The 19,631-nt window shown below is 40.5% G+C and overlaps 1 protein-coding gene across 1 annotated transcript in view; it reads left to right on the forward strand.

Moving 5' to 3' along the window:
* Nucleotides 1-16,700: 16,700 nt before the first annotated feature.
* ASCC3 (activating signal cointegrator 1 complex subunit 3) overlaps nt 16,701-19,631 on the forward strand; it is a 250,562-nt gene continuing 247,631 nt past the window's right edge. The window contains exon 1 of the mRNA XM_014880409.2: nt 16,701-16,759. The gene's annotated coding sequence lies outside the window, so the exon portion shown is untranslated. The remainder of the gene's footprint in view (nt 16,760-19,631) is intronic.

Raw genomic sequence — 19,631 nt, forward strand, 5'->3', positions numbered from 1 at the left:
GGGAGCCACTATGCTGAACAGTCTCTGATCACCTGTGTTCTTGGTAAGGCCAGTTCAATTGCAGAAAAGCATATAAGCCCCAGGCAAGCCCTGGGCCACGAAAAGCATCCAGAGCTACATCAGGTACCAGGAGTCCTCACTGCTGTCTGTAAGAGCACAGCCAAAGTACAAGCTTGCGGGGGTACAGCCCAAGACACAGCATGAAGGCACCTCTGAAGGCAGTGCCCAGGATGGAAGTGCAGATGCTGAGAAGACAAAGTAGGCAGGAGTGATGCAGACAAAGCAGGCTTGCCAGAAGATATTATTTCAGTGGATTAAAAAACAATGGGATACCTGGTAAGCCTAAAAAAGATAGTATAGGTGAAGCCAATATTAATTGCCCAGCAGCAGTTACACCTTTGAACTCCATTTCATCGGCTTTTATTTCTGTGAAAACAATAATAAAACCAAAAAATATTATGCTCTTTTAATCATGAAACATACTGGAGCTTTGATAACTGAATCTTTTCCCCCCCTTTTTTTTTTTTCCATTGCCTTGTTCATACATCAACAGAGTAATTAAAACAAGTGTATTTCTTGTTCTGAAGAGAAAAGTGCCTCCTTTATTCCAAGAAACTTGCGTTAAATCAGAAAGTAAAACTGACTTTCCTATGTGCACACCGTACTATTTAGTTGTTTCACATATTCAGCCGGGAGGGTTTGAAAACTTGGAATCATAATTCTGTAATGCCTTGCCTCATGCTTTTCATATTCCTACCACAAAGGGTGAGTTCAGTGCCCTCCTTTTTTTCAAGCATTAGGAAAGATCCATCCCCATTAGAATGTAATTACTTCACTTAAGTAGGAATTTAAATGGGGCAGTTGCATATGGATTGCTTGGGCCTCTGAGATGGGAACAGGAGGGAGAGAATTTTGCCCTTTTTAAGAGGATGCCAGGTATACTCAACTCAGGGTATTGCTGCCTTCATTTGTTACCAAATCTTTGTCATTTTGCCAGGCTTCCCAGTAATACTGCCAGGTCTTCACATGTGCCTAAGGCTGAGAAGCAGCAAATGAGTAGGTGCTTCAGTGCCAGTGTCTGAAGGACAAACTGCAGTGCAGTGAAGAAGCCCATTTTATACTAGAAACTGTATAAAATGACCCCATTTATTTTACAGATTTAAAAAGAAAAGGCTATTTGTAATAATGAGAACACTTTTTTTAAACAATGGAAATTTGAATTTATCTTATGGAACTCGAGAGTAAGTTGATTATCTACACCCCTCTTCTTAAATATGAAGCAACTTAATTATTTTCATTTTTATATCTGATCTGTGGATACATCTCTTTTCAGTGTTTGGCTAAATAAGGCACAAAAGGAAACAGTTAATCCTGTCAACAGCAGTAGGAAGCTAAATGCATCCATTAATGAGTTTTATGACCTGATGAGCATAGAAACCTGCACTGATTAGCTGATCACCTCAGGAGTGCTCGTTACATTTATAATGAAGCAAATCAAACAGCACAGTTTGTATTTGGAAAGCTGAAAAAGCTGAGCCAAATAGTCACTGATGTGACCTGGCAAAAATCAATAGTGCTAAATTTGTACTTCTATTCCTCGGTGGCAGTAGATGGCCATTTGGTTAAAGTCAATTACATTAGTTAAACTGATCTACTGCACCAGTGACAGCAAAAGTCAGGACCTGTTGATTTCCAAGTTATGCTGGATTTCACAAAGCACTGTGTGGAGTCAGCAGCAAGCATATGTGAATTGACAGTGATGGTAAAACTTCCAGTCCTTCTGACTGACAAGTACCAGTCTATAAGAAGGTATTTTGTAGCTTAGATGTCAATAATCCCTTTCATAGATATTTCTACATTGAGTTTTGCCATGTTTAAAAGTTTATGCTGACAGCTCAGTTGCTGTGCAGGAAAATGAGGTGGCACGCTATGACAGAAACAAAGCAAGGATAATGAACACCTCTATCAGTTAAACCAAAAAGTCTCACGATGAAGATCTGGGATTCTAATGATGAGAGTGCTGCTACTGAATGTGAAAATGTATACAGCCATTTAATCCCTATGCCTACGGCAACAGGTAAAGAGAACTTTGTCCCTGGGTATTTCTGGTTAATATTACCGATGAAATAGAACATGAGCTGTAAAAACAGAAGAGATTCACCAACAGTAAAAAAGAGAGAACAAAAAGTAACAACAGATAAGCATTTTATACATATACTGAAGAAAAGGTTTCTGAATGACAAGACAAAATTACCATGGTTTGATTTATCATGTGACAGGGATTTGAGATAAATAAAACAATTAAAAACTCCAAACAGAATATTCAGAGACATTTAAAGAATGATAGAGATGTCATCTCAGCTTAATGACCTTATTCTTCAGAAAAAAACCTGCATGAAAATGGGCTTCTTACATGTTCTTTCTTGTTCTGTGATGAATAAAGCAAGCTGTAAAAAATTAGGTGCATAGAACCTGAATACATAATAAAACCAAAAGAATATTTCTTCTTTCAAGACAGAGGGATGAACAGAAGAAGAATGCTAAATCTATGTTACTTTTTAAATTATTTTCTTTAACTTCTCAATATATATTTTAATAAAATCTTGGGAGGGGTGTTATTTTTTGTTTTGTTTTGTTTGTTACGGGGTTTTTGTTTGGTTTTGTTGGTTTATTTTCTTTTTTTTTTTTTTTTTAATTTGCCTAGTTGTCGTGCTTCAATCCTAGTTAACAGCTAAGTATCATGCAGCCATTTGCTCACTGCCCCCCAGCAGAATCCAGGAGAAAATTTAAAAAGTGAGAAAACTCACGTGTTGAGATAAAGATGGATTAACAGGTAAAGCAAAATCCGCATACACAAGCAAAGAAAAGAAGGAATTAATTCACCACTTCCCATGGGTAGGCAGGTGTTCAGTCATTCCCAGGAGGCACTGCTCCATCATGTGTAATGGTGACTCGGGAAGACAAACACCATCACCCTGAATGTCTGCTCCTTCCTTCTTCTTCTCTCAGCTTAAAGCTCAGCATGATGCCATATGGTATGGAATACCCTTGCAGTCATCTGGGGTCAGCTGCCCAGCTGTGTCCCCTGACAGCTTCTGTGCATCCCCAGCCATCCTTGCTGTGGGTGTGGGGTGGGGTGAGAGGCAGGAAAAGCCTCGATGCTGTGCAAGAGCTGCTCAGCTGTAACCAAAACATCTCTTTGTTATCACAACTGTTTCCAGCACCAATCCAAAACACATGCCCATATCAGCTGCTATGAGGAAAATTAACACTACCCCAGACAACTAGCACATTAGCTTTATCATTTGTTTTACACTGTTGGATAATATTTAAGTATAGTCCTTAATGGTTATTTCAGTCCTAGAATTGCTGCTGAAAGCTTAGTTTGTTACTGTTTAGGGAGAAGCAGGTATCCCTGTTCCTACAAAAGATGCCAGTACTAAATCGCCTTTGAGAAGAGAAGTATCAGGTACACAGCTCAGTAACAGCAGCAGACATACGGCCTTTTCACATAACTACTCTTGGAAAAAGACAAGTTCTTTCAACTGACACCAGAAGGGAAGTGACATCCAGAATTAAGGAACATTTTCAGAAATTATTTTTCCACCCCTAAAACCTGAGAGTCTTTAACTATTTCTCATGTACCAAAATAATGCAGAATAAAAACTGTGACAGCTGTGGCTACAAAATCCCAAAGAACTACAGAAGTAATGGCCAAACACAGATACAAACCAGAGAACACACTACTAAACCAGTCAAAAGAAGTTGGTGTTTGGAACTTATCTGTTTCATCAACACCCATGTAATTGCTGACAACTGACTTGAAGATGTTTCACAGTAAATTTCTCTTTAGATTATTTAAAATTATGGTATACTAACTTGAACCAAGTCATTAGATAACAACATTGTGGTTTTTTTCTGTTTTCATAGTACTAAACTGAGAGTTTTTAATGTTGCCATGGAAATATTAGACAGAGCATTCAAAAAGTAATTTTATTTGCTTGCTTGCTAGCTTTTAGCAGAAGAAAGCATTCTGAGACAAAAGGCAACAATATCTCAATCTATCAAGAAGAAATCCTCTCCATTAAATTACTTTTAAAATCACCATTATTAGAGTCAGTCAAACAGAACCTAATATGAAATATGCAATTGTCATAGAATGGTTCAGGTTGGAAGGGACCTTAAAAATCTTCTAGTTCCAGCTTTCCTGTCATGGACAGGCACATTTTCTAGGCCAGGTTGCTCCAAGCCCCATCCAACCTAACCCAAACCCTAACCCCAACACAATCTGACCTTAAACTCTTCCAAGGATGGGGTATCCATGACTTCTCTGGGCAACCTGTTCCAGGGTGTCACCACCCTCAGAGTAAAGCTCTGTTGTAAGCTCCCTTTAGGTACTGGAAAGCCACTGTAAGGTCTCCCCTGGGTCTTCTCTGGGCTGAATAAACCCAAGTCTTATCAACCCTAATATTGACTTGTAAGTAGTTTTCCCCTGGAATTTCTAGTGCAATATTGTAGCCTAGCAACGTCTTGTAACATTGCTTAGACCCGACCACAGGCTTAGGGTTTAAAACACAGGCACCAGGACAAGTTAAGCTTTGTGTAGGCTACTTCTGGCCTGCCTGGAGATTTGTTTTATCAGATAGCAGAAATTGCCCAATGACCATGTCAGTACTACATACTTTTTAAAAATTCCTACTGAGCTTCATACAAATAATAGAAATATCTTCTATTGTTTGATACATTTTGAAACTAACAAATTGTAAGAACAGTTTATGCTTGTGCAACAACTTATCCATAACCCCAGTGTGAAATGCTGTGCAGAGGAGCATGGACAGCTGACAATAGTGGAAACCTTAAAATAACAGGCATAGGAGGCAGCAGAGGCTACTTGCAATAAAGGAATGATGCCTTAGGATTTTTGCTTTTATATTTTTCATATCTTTGTAATCCTGTAATTCTTTAGTGTAGAACTCTAGACTCCATATACAGTGCTAGCTACTGTCTTCACATTTTGGCCAGACAAGACAATTCCTGTCTAGGCCTGGGAATCAAGGACACCTTACTGTCTCAGGCCTCAAGAGATGTAAAAACATCAAACAAAACTGAGTTGGGAGGAACTTGGGGTAAAATGACTTCATTACCTGAAGCTGTAACGGGAAGATTAATCCCCAATATGCAAATGACCAAACTTATAAAAGTGTGAAAATCCATGACTGGTCATTTATTTTGGGTATAGCCCCTGGGGGGCTTTGTCTGCCCTAAATGTACCTGAAGGCCCTTCGATAAATATAACTGCTTTTTGTCCTCTTAATTTTGTCTGGCCTCTGTTTTTAGCTAAGCCCGAAAAGGCAACAGTAGCAATTACTGATCAATCAGTACTGATCAATTACTGATTTTCAAAGTAATGCAACATTCAGAGCTGGGCAAACCCAGTTTTAGGTGTGAGAACAAAGAAGAAGTGTCTAAGACATATAAATTACATCAAATACAGTGAATTGGGATCTAAAATTGCCTTGAGGATCAATGGAGAAAGAGCCAAGTGGAGACTGCTTTAGCAAACACAAAAATAATGCCAAGTGGATCCTAGAGTGAGGCAGAAGACTTCATCATCATACTCCTCCCAGTGAGGGACTTGTGAAGCTGATAACTTGCTGTAAGACCCAGAGGGACAATAGAAGGTTGAGCATAACATCACAGAATGGGATAGATTCTTGGAAGTTTGTGGATATATAGTTATACTTTCCATAATTTGAACTATAAGTGTCTTACATATTTATAGCTTTCATGGCTGGTTGCATTTAAATCTCTTTTGTGAGATGGAATGTAACTTACCAAGAAATTTAAGTCATACAGGTAAGCTCATTGACAAATTTTCAGTTTCAGAGAAGTGATGAAAGAATCCCATAACGTCAGACCCTCAACCCTTGCACAGCACCTCACAGGTGTTTTCTTTTGATAACTACTTGTTCATAGGTTATTTATTAATAGTTCACTAAATGCATAGTTGTGTAGAGCTGATTTTTTAATCAAGATGGGATGCAAGACACAGTCAAATAATTTATAAAACTAAAAGTATGCTACACCCAAGCATTTCCTTTTAGTAATCAAATCTGTAATCTTAAGGAAGGAAATCAGCTTTATTTGACAAGACTTAGTTTCAATGAATCCATAGTGATATACATTCCTTAATTTTTGAATAATTTGTTATTGAAGCACCTTCTTATTAATTTTTCTTTCAAGAATAAAGTCTCTTATTTAGTTATGTCACAAAATATCTGCTTGTTTAGTCTTCTGGAATATATCCACTATTCCAAGATTTCTTAACAGTGCACATCAGCTGGTCAAGCATTCTTTCAATCATATCTTCTGAAATTCCATCCAAACAACTTAAATTCAGAATTGTCTGTCACAATATGTGTTTATAATCTTCTTGGTTACTAATGGAAAAACTTTGTAGCCTTCCTGTGAAATAAGCCCTTTATTGCACGTATTGCAAAATGCAGGACAGACATGTTCAGTGACAATCACCAGTGTGCCATGCATTGTATTCATACTGGTTGATTGGTTTTCCATACCCTTAAAAAATTACTTTATTAATGTTAGCACAGCTATCATGGATCTTTTCCCAATATTGTTACTTTCCTTCAGCTTCTTTCTTACAATAACTCTGCCAGGCAGTTCTTGGTATCTATTTAGTATTTCATATGTTGCATATTGTGATTTATTCCTAGCTTTCACTTTACCAGTGAGGCAGAGGGGGCTTACCTGCACTGTGGAATTAAATAATTTTGGCCTTGCCAAAATTTTCATGAGTTATTTCTGACTAATGGAAAACACTCAGAGAATCATAGAATGTCCTGAGTTGAGAGGGGCCCATCATTGAGCCCAAGGATCATCGAGCCCAAGGATCATCAAGCCCAACGTCGAGCCCATTTGTTTGCCAGACTGTAATAATCCTAACAAGTAGTCTTGGTTCGGCCCAGGTGATTAAAGCATCTTTACCTGCTATAGTGGCAACCAAAATAGAGAAAAAACAACTGGGAGCACAGTTTTTCCTGTTAAAGAACAGTCATCTATCATGTTTAAAAGAGGCTAAAGAAGGCGTTTTTAAGGCCTGTATGAGGCCTCTAACATGTCTCTAAAGATTACAGCATTAACTGACAATTACTAATTTTTCTTCAGTCTTCTGGACTAGTTATCTAGTCACTAGTCACTATCTATCACTAGTTAACTGTGCTAGTTATCATCACAATGTTTCTTCAGTGTACTTTGTTGCTTCTTTAGACTATTTTGTTCTCCTTAAGTAGGTAATAGCCACTGATTTTAATTTTCTAATCACACAAATCAACTCAACAATACTAGTTATATTAAATTTCTTATCAGTGAGAATTTTCAATTCCTCCTGCCTACTGTCTTCCAGCAGTACCATATAGCAATTGAAATATATATTTTTCCACATTTGTTGACCTTGATCACAACATCCTGAGTTTGTGTTTATACCACATTTGCATTCCTATAAGGTTTTCTCTTTTATTTTTGTGTTAATAGTCTCACAGTTGGTCCCGCTATTCTCCAGTGGAAGATTATCACCACTTTTTTTTCTGTGAGAAGTAAGCTGCAGTATTCATTATCCAACCATCTCAGGATAAATGTTTGACAAACTGAAACCTTCTCTTTCATACTAATCATGCAAACAGTGTCACTGTCTGGTAAATTCTGCCTTTTCAGGGCTACTAGAATGACTCCAAGAAGATTATGTGGGCCTTTGTCTTCTGCCTCCTTTCAAGATAACTGAAGGTTCCTAAAGTGAGTGAAGATCCATGTGAGTGTCATGTAACTAATTTCAATGTACATCATTCCTTAAAAATACCTCCCTAATGCCTGGTAGATTCTCTGTCTTCTTGTTTCAACACTGTCATCAGTGATGACTGCTTGGCTTCCTGGGGTACCTGAGCTCTTCTGTAGCTACTTGCTTCATTGAAAAAGAACAGGTCTCAAAATATTCAATAGGCTTTTGTTCTATTCTGCCAGAAAAAAAGGGAAAAATTGCTGATCACCTGATGATCTGGCACTTATAAAGGAAAGTGAGCAACCTTCAAAGTTAAACATACTGCCTATTACACTAACATATATTACAGTGCAAATTAGTTCAAAAATGTTATTCATCATTCAAGACATGCATTCTTGTAAAAATACGAAGTATTACTTGTGGAGTAATACAAGATTATAGTTAAGGAATTGCACCTAGTAGCTGCTCTGAGGTCCCAGTCTCCCCAGTTGCTGGCACTAGATGCCCCAGCCCCACTTCAGCTGCTGATGCAGAGCCCCTTACTCACACGTACACACACATGGTTGGGACTCCCCTGGTCCTCAGTATTTAATTATATTTTATTTTATTTCCCTTAGACTCACCCTGAGAGGCACAGCTGGCTCCTTGGCCATTGCAACTATGTGCTAGCTAATCCAGCTTTATCTTCACTATTGTTCACACATTCACAGGCACCATAGACACAAACACCGAGGAACCTAGGAAAAGGGTTAGAAAATGGATTTTGGTAAGAAGATAGGACAGACTGAGTAGATAGGACATGGCCAGACAAGCATACCAACCTTGCTTACCTGCAAGTGGCCCCTTTGATCCCTTTATCTTTCTGTTTCTCTGTGATTGCTCCTCCCCAAATCACCTAGATTCGCTTCCTTTCCTGCCTTATTTCCTTCCTCAAATGTCCCAACATAAGTTTCCTGCAATCACAAAATGCTCGATTTCCCGTGCACCCCATAACGTGTCCCATACCCTTATGCAGTGACTGCACCCCTCTGCAAGGCGTTCTGAGACTCATCTTGATGAGCGTCACCCTGGCACATAGCTGAAGCTTATCTGGGATGCCCTGGCAGGGGTCTGGGCAAGACAACCAAGTCCATAATTCTGGTACCTTTTCCAGCTGCTGTCTCTCTGTGCTCCCTTCTGCGTGTGCAAACAACCTTTTTACCCTATAATCTAACAGAAACATGTGAGCATGAGACAAAAAATCCCCATCATGTCCCTCCAGTCAAACTAACTGGTAACATTTTCAATAAGGCCATTCTGTCAAAGGGTCTCACTGTTCAGTTCACACAACAATTGTCCTCCCAATACAAGTAATTGGTTTCCTGAATAGTCTTCAAAAGGGAGAAGGGACACGATGATCACATCAAAAATCATACTTTTTATCTGTGTTAAAGGACACCTGGACAATTCTTACATATCCTTTATGAGGAACAAAGAAAGAAATAATCTCAGCAGGAACATCTCAACATCTTTTTTGATAGAAGTACTTTGAAAAGCCTTTTGGCTAATAGAATTCCCCTGAATAAATATGTGAAAAATTATGGTGTCCATAACAAAAGACTTACTATTCAAAATTCTATTTATTGATTTCTTTCTGCCAACTGTCTTTTGTCAAAAGTGAACACACCAGCTTCAGCAATTTACAAAGGATGAGATACTACTCATCTTGTACTGGGACAGCTCTGTTCTCTAGTGTCCTTAGGCAGCAGTTTTCTGTCTCTCAACTTCACTGTTTTTCCTTTTCATTGACAAATCCATTTCCAAACAGGGCAATGTTGACATCTGTGTCTGATTTGATACGTTGAAATATTCTCTAATTTTTTTTAATATCTTTTGAAATTATTTGCCTGAAGCAATTCTCCAAGTTAGTGACTAAGCAGGATTTGAAACGTCCTTGCTAGAAATTATCATGTCTCTGGTGCTTCTGCTTTGCTGTTGGTAGGAATGGCCTCCTCCTACCCTGCAGTGTGTGTGACATGAATCCCTACAGCACTAGCCCATCTTGTGTCAGCAGAACTTTCAATAACAACATTCTGGGTTTCTTTTGATACTTAACTAGCCTCTGAGAAACCTCCTAGTATATATAAAAAAGACACTACAATAATCTGGATATCTGAAAGAAACTTGTATAAAATCCTGAGGGTTATTTTCTCTGTCTAGCTATACAAACACATACACATGTCAGCAGTTTGTGTAAGGAGTGAACCATCAACTACAGCAGATCCTTGCCACTTTCAAACAGCTACCAATCCCTCTCACGTAATAATTTCTGAAACAAACCCCTTAATCAACCTCTTTTTCAGGGCACTCTGCTCAGTGATATGAGCCAGAATGGCAAACACAGCAGCATAACAGACAACAGCCTAGCACCTGGCATTGCAAAAGATGCTCCATTTTCAGCAGAATTCACAGGGATATCCTGCTGTAAGGCTGTGCTACTTTGAAAAAGTAAGCAGAAAACATAGTTAAGATGGCATTTGCAACTGCAGCTGACTGAGCAAATTCTGATAATATCTCATTCTCAGAGGCTGGCAAAAATACTGTTGTCTTTCTCCAGATTTGATCACTCAGGACTTTCCTTAAGAGGATCAATTACCGGTTACAATGAGATAAGGATGTTTTGGTCAGTGTCTGGCTAGAAGAGAAACTTTTTCTTACTTCCTTGGGAAGATGCAGTATTCTGAGGTGATTCTAGATGAATTTGATCTGGTCTAAGTATCACCATCAGACTGCATAACTCACAACACAACAACTTTGCTTTTGAGGAATATATCATATTGGAAACATAGCGTGCTTAATAATTTGAGATAAGTAATACAGAAGAATAAACCTCAGCATTCTTTGCTTGAAACTACAAACTTTCATTGACATAAGGAAAAAGGTGGGGGGGAGGCTAGGGAGGCACAGCAAGCACATAATCATATTGCTTTTTCCAGTATTTTTCCCCACACCATGTGAATTAATCACATTTGCCTTTCTTCAGCATTATCCAGTTTGTGAAGATAAGATATTGATACTTTCGTTAAAAAACTACTTTCTTCAGCAGCTCTTCTTTAAGACCTTATTAAAGGAAACAGAAATATTATGAATCATTGCAGTAATACAAGTGAGAGGGAAAACCAATTCTACCACATTTTCTATATGCCAGGGCATATAGAAATTTCTATATTTTCAGGCATAGAGAAACAGGTAAGGTCCACCCACCAGGTTTCAAATGACTCTACAGTATTAGCAATTAATATCAGCCTAAATGGGTATGAAGCCTGTTGACCATGATGATTGAACTTTTCAGCTCAATTCACTTCAGCACCACATTGAAATTATCTATGTAAAATAATTATTTAATGTGCATTCTTTCAAAATCATTAATGAAGGAATGAAAAAGAAGCAAGAAATTAGACAATGCCTATATATACCTCAGACCAACATAGATTCTTTGTGACTTGTATTTCTGAGCAGGTCTCATTCATGACACACATATAGTTTTTTTTCTCAGTTTAGAAATAATTTTTAAAATAAATTAACAAATTATGAAACATGGAATTCAGTTCTAGCCTTCTTCCTGGGTTTAACTGTTTCTAATAGTTCTATATTTAATGACTGTTTACTAAAAATATTATCCAACAGATCAACTCTCTGGCAAGATAGTGTCATATCAACATTTGGGTAAGTCATGAGTTCTCAAACTTGTTAATATCTCTCACAAAGAGTAAAATCTGGCAATAATTTGTCTGCCACAAACTTCAGTTGTCATTTTCTTCAAAGTTTTTCTCTATCCATTCACATAAGTATAAATCGGGAGAGGGATGGGTGGAGAGCCCTACAGACAGGCCTGGGGGTGTAGGCTGGCAGCAGATCCAGTATGAGGCTGCAGTGTGTCCTGGTAGCCAAGACAGCCAACCACATCCTGGGATGCATCAAACACAGCACAGAGAGTCAGAAATGGTTGCTGCTCCACTGTATTCAGCATTGGTGCAGCCTTACCTGGAGCACTGTGTGCAGCTCTGAGCCACTTAATTTAAGAAGGATATGAATGTCTTTGAATGTGCCCAGAGGTGGTCAACAAAGCTGGAGCAAGGGCTGGAAGTCATATCCTGTGTGGAGTAGCTGAGGATGTCAGGTTTGCCTGGTTTGGAGACAAAGAGGTTGAGGGGTGACCTCATTACTCCCTACAGTTTACTGAGCAGGGACAAGAAGGTGCTGAGGTCTTTTCCCTGGGATTCAGTGACAGGTTATGTGTGGAAAGATGTGCTAGGCGAGGTTTAGACTGGACATTAAGAAGCATTTCTTTACCATGAGTGTGCTCAAACACTGGAACAGGCTCCCTAGAGAGGCGGTCAATGTCCCAAGCCTGTCAGGGTTTAAGAGGCATTTGCACAATGCCCTTAATAACATGATTTAATTCGGACAGCCCTTAATTGTTCAGACAATCGGACTGGATGATCATTGTAGTTCCCTTACAACTGAAACCTATTCTATTCTATTCTATTCTATTCTATTCTATTCTATTCTATTCTATTCTATTCTAGTTTTTAAACCTTTGCATATGGTGATTTTCCAAAAATAAATGTTACTTGTTTCATGTTCCAAAGGAAGAGACATTTTTATTTGGTTTACTTTAGTTTTTCATTTTCCTCTGATAAAGAGCTGGCAAATATGCCAATGCAATTAATGAAATATGACACATAGAGCATTTGTCTTGAACTTATGCAAGCATCAGATTAGACATATGACCAATGTACAGAAACATGATGGCTAAAGAAGACTCCCAAAATTATTCTCTAAATCAATATTGGGAAATCTTTTTAAAATATCTATGGTGCTTTCTAAGTTCAAGCTTCTTGTTGGATAAAATAGTATAAATTTTCTATTAGATTATTATGTATTTCCTTAAAAAAGCAAATAAAAGACTTTTTTGAAACAAAAGTTGCTTTTTTTTTCCTTTCTGAAAGAAAAAAGCAAAATTATAATGTTTGCCTTATTTAACTGCTATATATGTAGAGTCATTCGTGATTAATTCTATAAGCATTAATTAAAATTGTAGTGGTGGGGATTACTAGGAAACTTATAAGTGTTTAATCTTAGGCTCAGCAACTGAAAGAAAGAAAAAAAGAAACAAAGAAGTCTTGTCCACTACTACGCAAGAATTCTGTCAAATTATGATAATGTGTGTGTTTCTACGCCCTTTATCCATACTGTGAAGCAAGCAATCCTGTGGGACTTCTAAATGCATTTAAGAAATAACAAATGGAGACTAAGAAGAAATATGTTTTCCATTCTCGCTACATAGATATTCACCAACACAGAAGTATCAGACTGCTTAATTAATTTGAAAAGTCATGGACAAAATTTAAGACTGCTTCGAAAACTCACTGTGCTAAAGAAAAGCAACTGGGGGTTAAATCCAGGTACATTCATATCCAGTAGAAGATAAATAGATTGAACACAGAGAGCAATGCATACGAACCAGTAATAATGGAGATGATATATCTCCTTTATGTAGCCTGCATGACATTATAAAAGGCTCAGGTCTCAAGGAACAAATATGAATTATGAATTTTTATGCAGCAGTAGATGCCTAGTTTCTGATTCATATCTTCCTCAGCAGTATCGACTGTGTATTCAGTTTTAAGAACTCGTGGACCACTCACAATGTCTGTGCAACTGTATTGTGTGGCCCAATTTTGGTAGTGGGAGGGGAGTACAGGGTTAGGATTCTGTGAGAAGCTGCCAGAAGCTTCCCCTGTGTCTGACAGATCCAGTGCCAGCCAGCTCCAAGACAGACCCACCACGGGCCAAGGCTGAGCCTGTCAGTGTTGATGGTAGCACCTCTGTGATAACAGATTTAAGAAGACAGAAAAAAAACAACTGTGCAACAGCAATTGCAGCTGGACAGAGCAGTGAGAACACGAGAGAAAAAGCACTGAAGACACCAGTGTCAGTGAAGAAGGAGGTGGAGGAGGTGCTTCATGCACCAGAGCAGAGATTGCCCGGCAGTCTGTGATGCAGACTGTGGTGAGACCATTTATCCCCCTGCAAACCGAAAAGGTCAAGAGTGGAGCAGCACAAGGAGGAACCCACACCAGAGCAGGTGGATGTCCAAAGGAGCCTGTGACTCTGTGAGAAGCCCAAGTAGGAGCAGGTTTGCTGGAAGGACTTGTGGTCTCATTGGAGGTCTCACACTTGAGCAGTGTGGAAGGCACACATGCTGGAGCATTCAATGAAGATCTGCAGCCCTGGCAAGCTCTCACCTTGGAGAAGTTCATGGAGGACTGTCTTCTGTGAGAGGGACCTCATGATGGAGCAGGTGGTGGGTGTGAGGAATCCGACCCCTGAGAAGGAAGGAGCAGCCGAGACAATGTGTGATGAACTGCTCCCACATTCCCTGTTCCCCTGCACAAGTGGCAGGAGCAGAGGTAGAGAATTAGGGAATCGAGTTCAGCTCAGAAAGAAGGCAGCAATGAGAGAATGGTGTTTTTAGGATTTGGTTTTATAGCTCATTATGCTACTCTGATTTTGATTGGTAATAAGCTGAACTAATTTTTCCCCAAGTTGAGTCTGATTTACCTGTGACAGTAATTGCTGAGTGATCTCTCCCTGTCCTTATCTCAACCCACAATGCTTTTGTTATATTTTCTCTACCCTGTCCAGCCGAGAAGGGGAGTGATAGAGCAGGTTCAGTGGGCACCTAGCGTCGAGCCAAGGTCAGTCCCTCCTCCCGGTGACTTTTAAATAAAGTATTAAAATCTATGGGAACAAGATGACTCTAAAGATTACAGCTCATTTGAATAACAGCACCTCCAACGCGCTGACTTTTGCTAGCATAGCAGTTGCAGCATACAGGATATGATTACTTTGTAATCATGGGCAATAGAGATTTGGAATGTTTTCTGAGGAACCTGCATTATTGTCACATAATAACATTGATTTAAGATTTTTCTCCCAGTGCTGGTAACAGTGACATCTGCAGAGAGCAGTTAGTTTTGAATGCTTGATACTCTCATTACAGCAGAGATTCATACTGATTCAAGGACGTCTTCCAGATTTGTTTTACAATCTCAACAGACGCTGAATTTGTTGATTTTTTTTGTAAGACAATGATTTAATAAGTTTTCCATTGTCAAAGTAAAGACGAGGTTATTTTAATTACTAATCTATTTCTCTTCTGAATCTGAAGTACTCTTCAAATAGCTAAAATTCATGATTCACATATTAGCATTAATTTTTAGTTGTTAAAAAGAAACAAAAAGAGTCAATTCAATAGTCTGTAAATTAGAATGCATCTGCAGACAATAATTCAAGTGTCACCAGCAGGCAGTACTCACAGTGACCATAAACTGAATTGGGTCTTGTGAGTTCCCATTGTTCTCCAAGTGAACAACACTGGTTTGACTTCGAATGCAATACTGTTTGGTTAAGGAACACATAAAGTGAAGAGCAGAGTGGTGAATTAACTCCTGTAAATTTCCAGGGTATTTTGCAAACTTAAGATCAGATATGTTTCTTGCTTCTCAGATTCTACAATATTGAGCCTACTTGACTGAAATCTTTTTCTGGAATTTGAATTAGAACTTCTCATGTGGCTATGCCAGAGGGATTTCATGCAAAAGATGGATAAAAACTATTTACACCTTTTTATTGCACAAAGCATAGCAGTCAAACAAAGGGCAAGACAGTGAATGGTAGATTTAGATACTAATGAATATTGAAATGCTGCCAAAGATGTGGCAGCAGAAGAGAATAAGCAAAGGATTATTTAAGATGTGGACATCAAACGTCATATGTCTTCCAAAAAAATTAGTACATACTGAAGAAAATGAGAATTTTTTTCCTGAGGCACATATTAAGTCTATGTTAAAACATCTGCATTTGACAAAATTAATTCCATGCACTTCTAGTCCACTAAATATCTGGCAGATAATATCTTTATTGAAAAGCATCACCTTACACATATATACGGTATTAATACAACTGAGGACATAGGCCACTTACTTAAAAAGCTTGCTTCAAAAATCATAAAATTGAATAAGTAAGGGTGGAAAAGCTCTAGAGGTGCACAGTGAGGTACACAAATGGCTCGGCAAAGAATTAAGTGTGCTTAATGTTGAGCTGCTAAAGAGCACTAAGGGGTGAAGGCCACGGACACCCACATTCAGGAAAGCCCGAGGCAGTGACACAAGAGCAGTCAAGTCCTGTGGGGAGCAGCTGAGGGAGCTGGGGTTGTTTAGCCTGGAGAAAAGGAGGCTCAGGAGGAATCCTACTGCTCTCTATGACTGCCTGAAAGGAGGCTGTAGTCAGCTGGGGATCAGTCTCTTCTCCCAGACAACCACTTGTCTTGACAGGACAAGAGGACAGAGTCCTAAGCAGTGCCACGGGAGGTTTCGTTTGGACATTAGCAAAAATTTCTACGCGGAAACGGTGATTAGACACTGGAACGGGCTGCTCAGGGAAGTGAAGTCACCGTCCATGCAGGCGCGCAAGACTGGACATGTCACTTGGCGGCATGGTTTAGGTTACAAGGTGGTTGGTGTTCGGTCATAGGTGAACTCGGTAAAGATTACGTCTTTAACAATGCAATTGATTCTGTGATTCTGTGAAATACTGCTAGGAGCTGCCCCCACGGCATATTCCGCGCCGGGCATAACTGGGGCGGGCGACCGGGCTCAGCAGCCGCATCTCGGCGTTTTTGCTGTACAGAGAACGCGGCGGAGGCGCGGCCTGTAGCCGAGGCAGCCTGAGCGCGGCGCCGGCTCGGCAGAGCGCTGACACCCGGGCGGGGCCGGACAAGGCTGCCGGCACCGGGACAGCCTCGCCGCGGACACGGGAGCCCCGCGGGCCGCGCCGGACACGGCCCCGCCCGCTCGCCGTACGGCAGTGTCGCGCCGCGCCGGCTCTTGGCGGCAGCGGAACCGGCGGGCCGTAAGGCAGGTGCGCGGCGGGCGGGGGTCGGGCGGGCGCGGCGTGGGGGCCGCCGGGGAGGGCCCGCGGCGGGCGCTGCTCTGCGCCGTCGCTGCCGGTGCGGGGCCGCGGTGCCGCACCCCGGTGGGGAGTGCGACCGCCGGGACCGGCCTGCCTAGGCGCTGGGGCTCGTCCCGCCGCCGCTGCTCGGGTCTCTGTCCGCAGCCCCCGGGGCGGGGGCGTTGCTGCGCTGCTGGCGGGGCGCGGCGTTCGGGGGCAGCCGGGCCGCTGGCGGGTGCCACGCGTTGCCTCCGGCGGGCAGGGCCGGCAGCGTTCCCGGGGCCGGCAGCGTTCCCGGGGCCGGCAGTGTGGCCGGGGTTGGCGGAGTGCTGGCCGTGCCCCAGCCCCGGAGCGCAGCGCGGCGGGTGATGCAAGGCCGCTCCTGAAGGCCCGGGTGCCGTGTGCTCCTCTCGTTCTTTCTGGGCTTTGCTAATCGGAACGGCGCTGGCGGGAGTGGTCAAGTGGGAAACGTAACGCTGTCGAATGTACTTTCAGTACTTACTGCTGGTGTTAATAAACTAGAGAAAAAGAAATGAAGAACGAAAAAAGCATGTGGTCACATAAGGTGTTTTTCTGTTTTGGGTACTATTTCATTTTGGTTGGTAGTGAACTGACAGCTTTGCTTATAAAACACGACATTCTTGTAGCGTCCTAAGGCTTGCACTTCAGGTGCTTCAGGAGTGTGTATCATGTTGGAATTCAAATAATACCTTTGCTTAAAACCTTCTATGAGTAGAGAATGTAAGTCTTGTTATTGTTCTTAAAATACTAACATTGGTGTAAACCCTTTTAGTCTTCGGCTTTTTAAACAAGTGAATTGTTGAAGTGAAACCAGTAAATGTAATTTCTGCAGCGAAGAAATCTTATAGTCATGCTTAGTTACTTTCCATATTATAGACTTCACTTGAGTCTAGTCAATGACTAGAAAAAATGTTGTAAGTTTCAGAGGCAGCGCAGCAAGGGTTATTATGTATGTCTACATGGTAGGTTGCAGAGCTAAATTTTTAGGAGGAAGAAAACCAAGCCAGCCATCAGGTCAGATGCAAGCTGTCTTTCGTCTAAAGATGGCATTGATGATAACAATGAGATGATGAGTCTGATTAAACACATGCTGCTTTTCAGCAGATGCTGTAAAGCATGTTTAAAATTATTTCCTTTGGATCTGAGTTGCTTCTGGCCAGAGAAGAGTAAACTTGCATCATCTTGGAATCATGATATTTGGAGAACTGTCGTCACATTTATATGGGAATACAACTAACTCCTAGCTAGGGTCTTTATGCATTGTATAAACAAACTAGTTTACATGTTAGACCTCAGTTCTCTCTGAAAGCTAGCTTGGCCTTTGAAAGAGGTTAGGTCATGACTTCCACTGAATCAGAGAGAAAGCAAGAAATTGTCAAACGACAGTGTTTTATTTTGACAGTTCTGTGTTTACAGAACTTACTTTGAAGATAAACCTGAAGCTCCTGGAGCAGGTCTGGTGGAGGGCTTTGAAGATGATTAAAGGACTGAAACATCTCTTATGAAGAGTGGCTGGGAGAGTTGGGCATGTTCAACCTCAAGACAAGACACGTGAGAGGAGACCTCATAAATATGTATAACTATCTGAAGAGAGAGTGTCAAGAGGATGGATCAAGGCTTTTTTGGTGGTGCCAAGCATTAGGACAAGAGGGAACGGGGAGATGTTCATGCACAGGAAGTTCTGCCTGTACATGAGGAAGAACTTCTTCCCTGTGTAGATGACTGAGCCCTGGAACAACTTGTCCTGAGAGGTTGTGGAGTCTCCTTAACTGGAGATGCTCAAGAACTGTCCGTCGTGCTCTAGGCTGGGCCTGCTTGAGCAGAGAAGTTGAACTAGATGATCCACTGTGGTCCCTTTCAGCCTCACCCATTCTTATGTGATTATGTGATCAAGATGATTGTAATTTGGCCTCTAAAGTAGTTGTAGTCCCTTGCTTCTCAGTATATTTTGCAGGTTTTTATTGTGTAGTGTAAGTTCTGTTTTCAGGAAAAACATTTATAGTTGAAAAATACTTTTTTACACAGTTAATAGAAACCTCATCCATTATAAAAGGCTGGTGTATATTTCTGCAGGTCCTACAGCGCTTTCTCTGAAAAACTTTACCCTTTATACTCAAACTGAGCTCAGGCTGGTCCGTTATTCTTGCATGTTTCATTTCTCTTCTGGTACATAGTTACAGGAGCTGCTAATGGGGTGTGGAGGTGGTTGGGGGTAGGAAAGACACATGTTGTCTTTCACTGGTTAGTTATAAAGTAAAGTTTATTTGGAAGCTGTTAGCAGTGGGATTAATTCTAGCCCATATGCGCGTTTTGAGTGCTGAACGGGTTTCTTTTCTCCCTCCTACAAAATTTCTCCGTAGAAAATTGAAGTCCTTGTTACTCCAAATAACAGCTTACTGTTTTCTTGGTAAATTGTTTGTAGTAACAATTGTTGAAGTTGGTGTTGAACACTTTCTAGCCTACACATTTTCTTAAACTGAATTACACTTTCATATTTGAAGAGAGAACTGAGACCAAAATCTACTCTCTAGTTCATATAAACTTACCTAATCAAAAGCAGTTTAACAAATGACCTATAATATGTAGCTGGATGTTTGTTAGAAATATAACAGCTGATGTCTGAACTAAGAAGAAAAGGAAACAAGAGTAGGGCCCAGAAACAGATTGAGAGACATTAGACTCCTAAATCCCAAATTGTAATCTTCAGAATCTCTGTTGTCATTTCACTCTGTAGCTCTGTTTTCAAAGAAAATGTTTGTCTAGTGTCTCTCTCCTGCAGCAGACAGTAGGAGGTGTTTAGGTGATCTGGTGAAAAAAAAGG

Source organism: Sturnus vulgaris, chromosome 3 (genome assembly GCF_052056855.1).
Source record: "Sturnus vulgaris isolate bStuVul1 chromosome 3, bStuVul1.hap1, whole genome shotgun sequence".
Classification (NCBI taxonomy): domain Eukaryota; kingdom Metazoa; phylum Chordata; class Aves; order Passeriformes; family Sturnidae; genus Sturnus; species Sturnus vulgaris.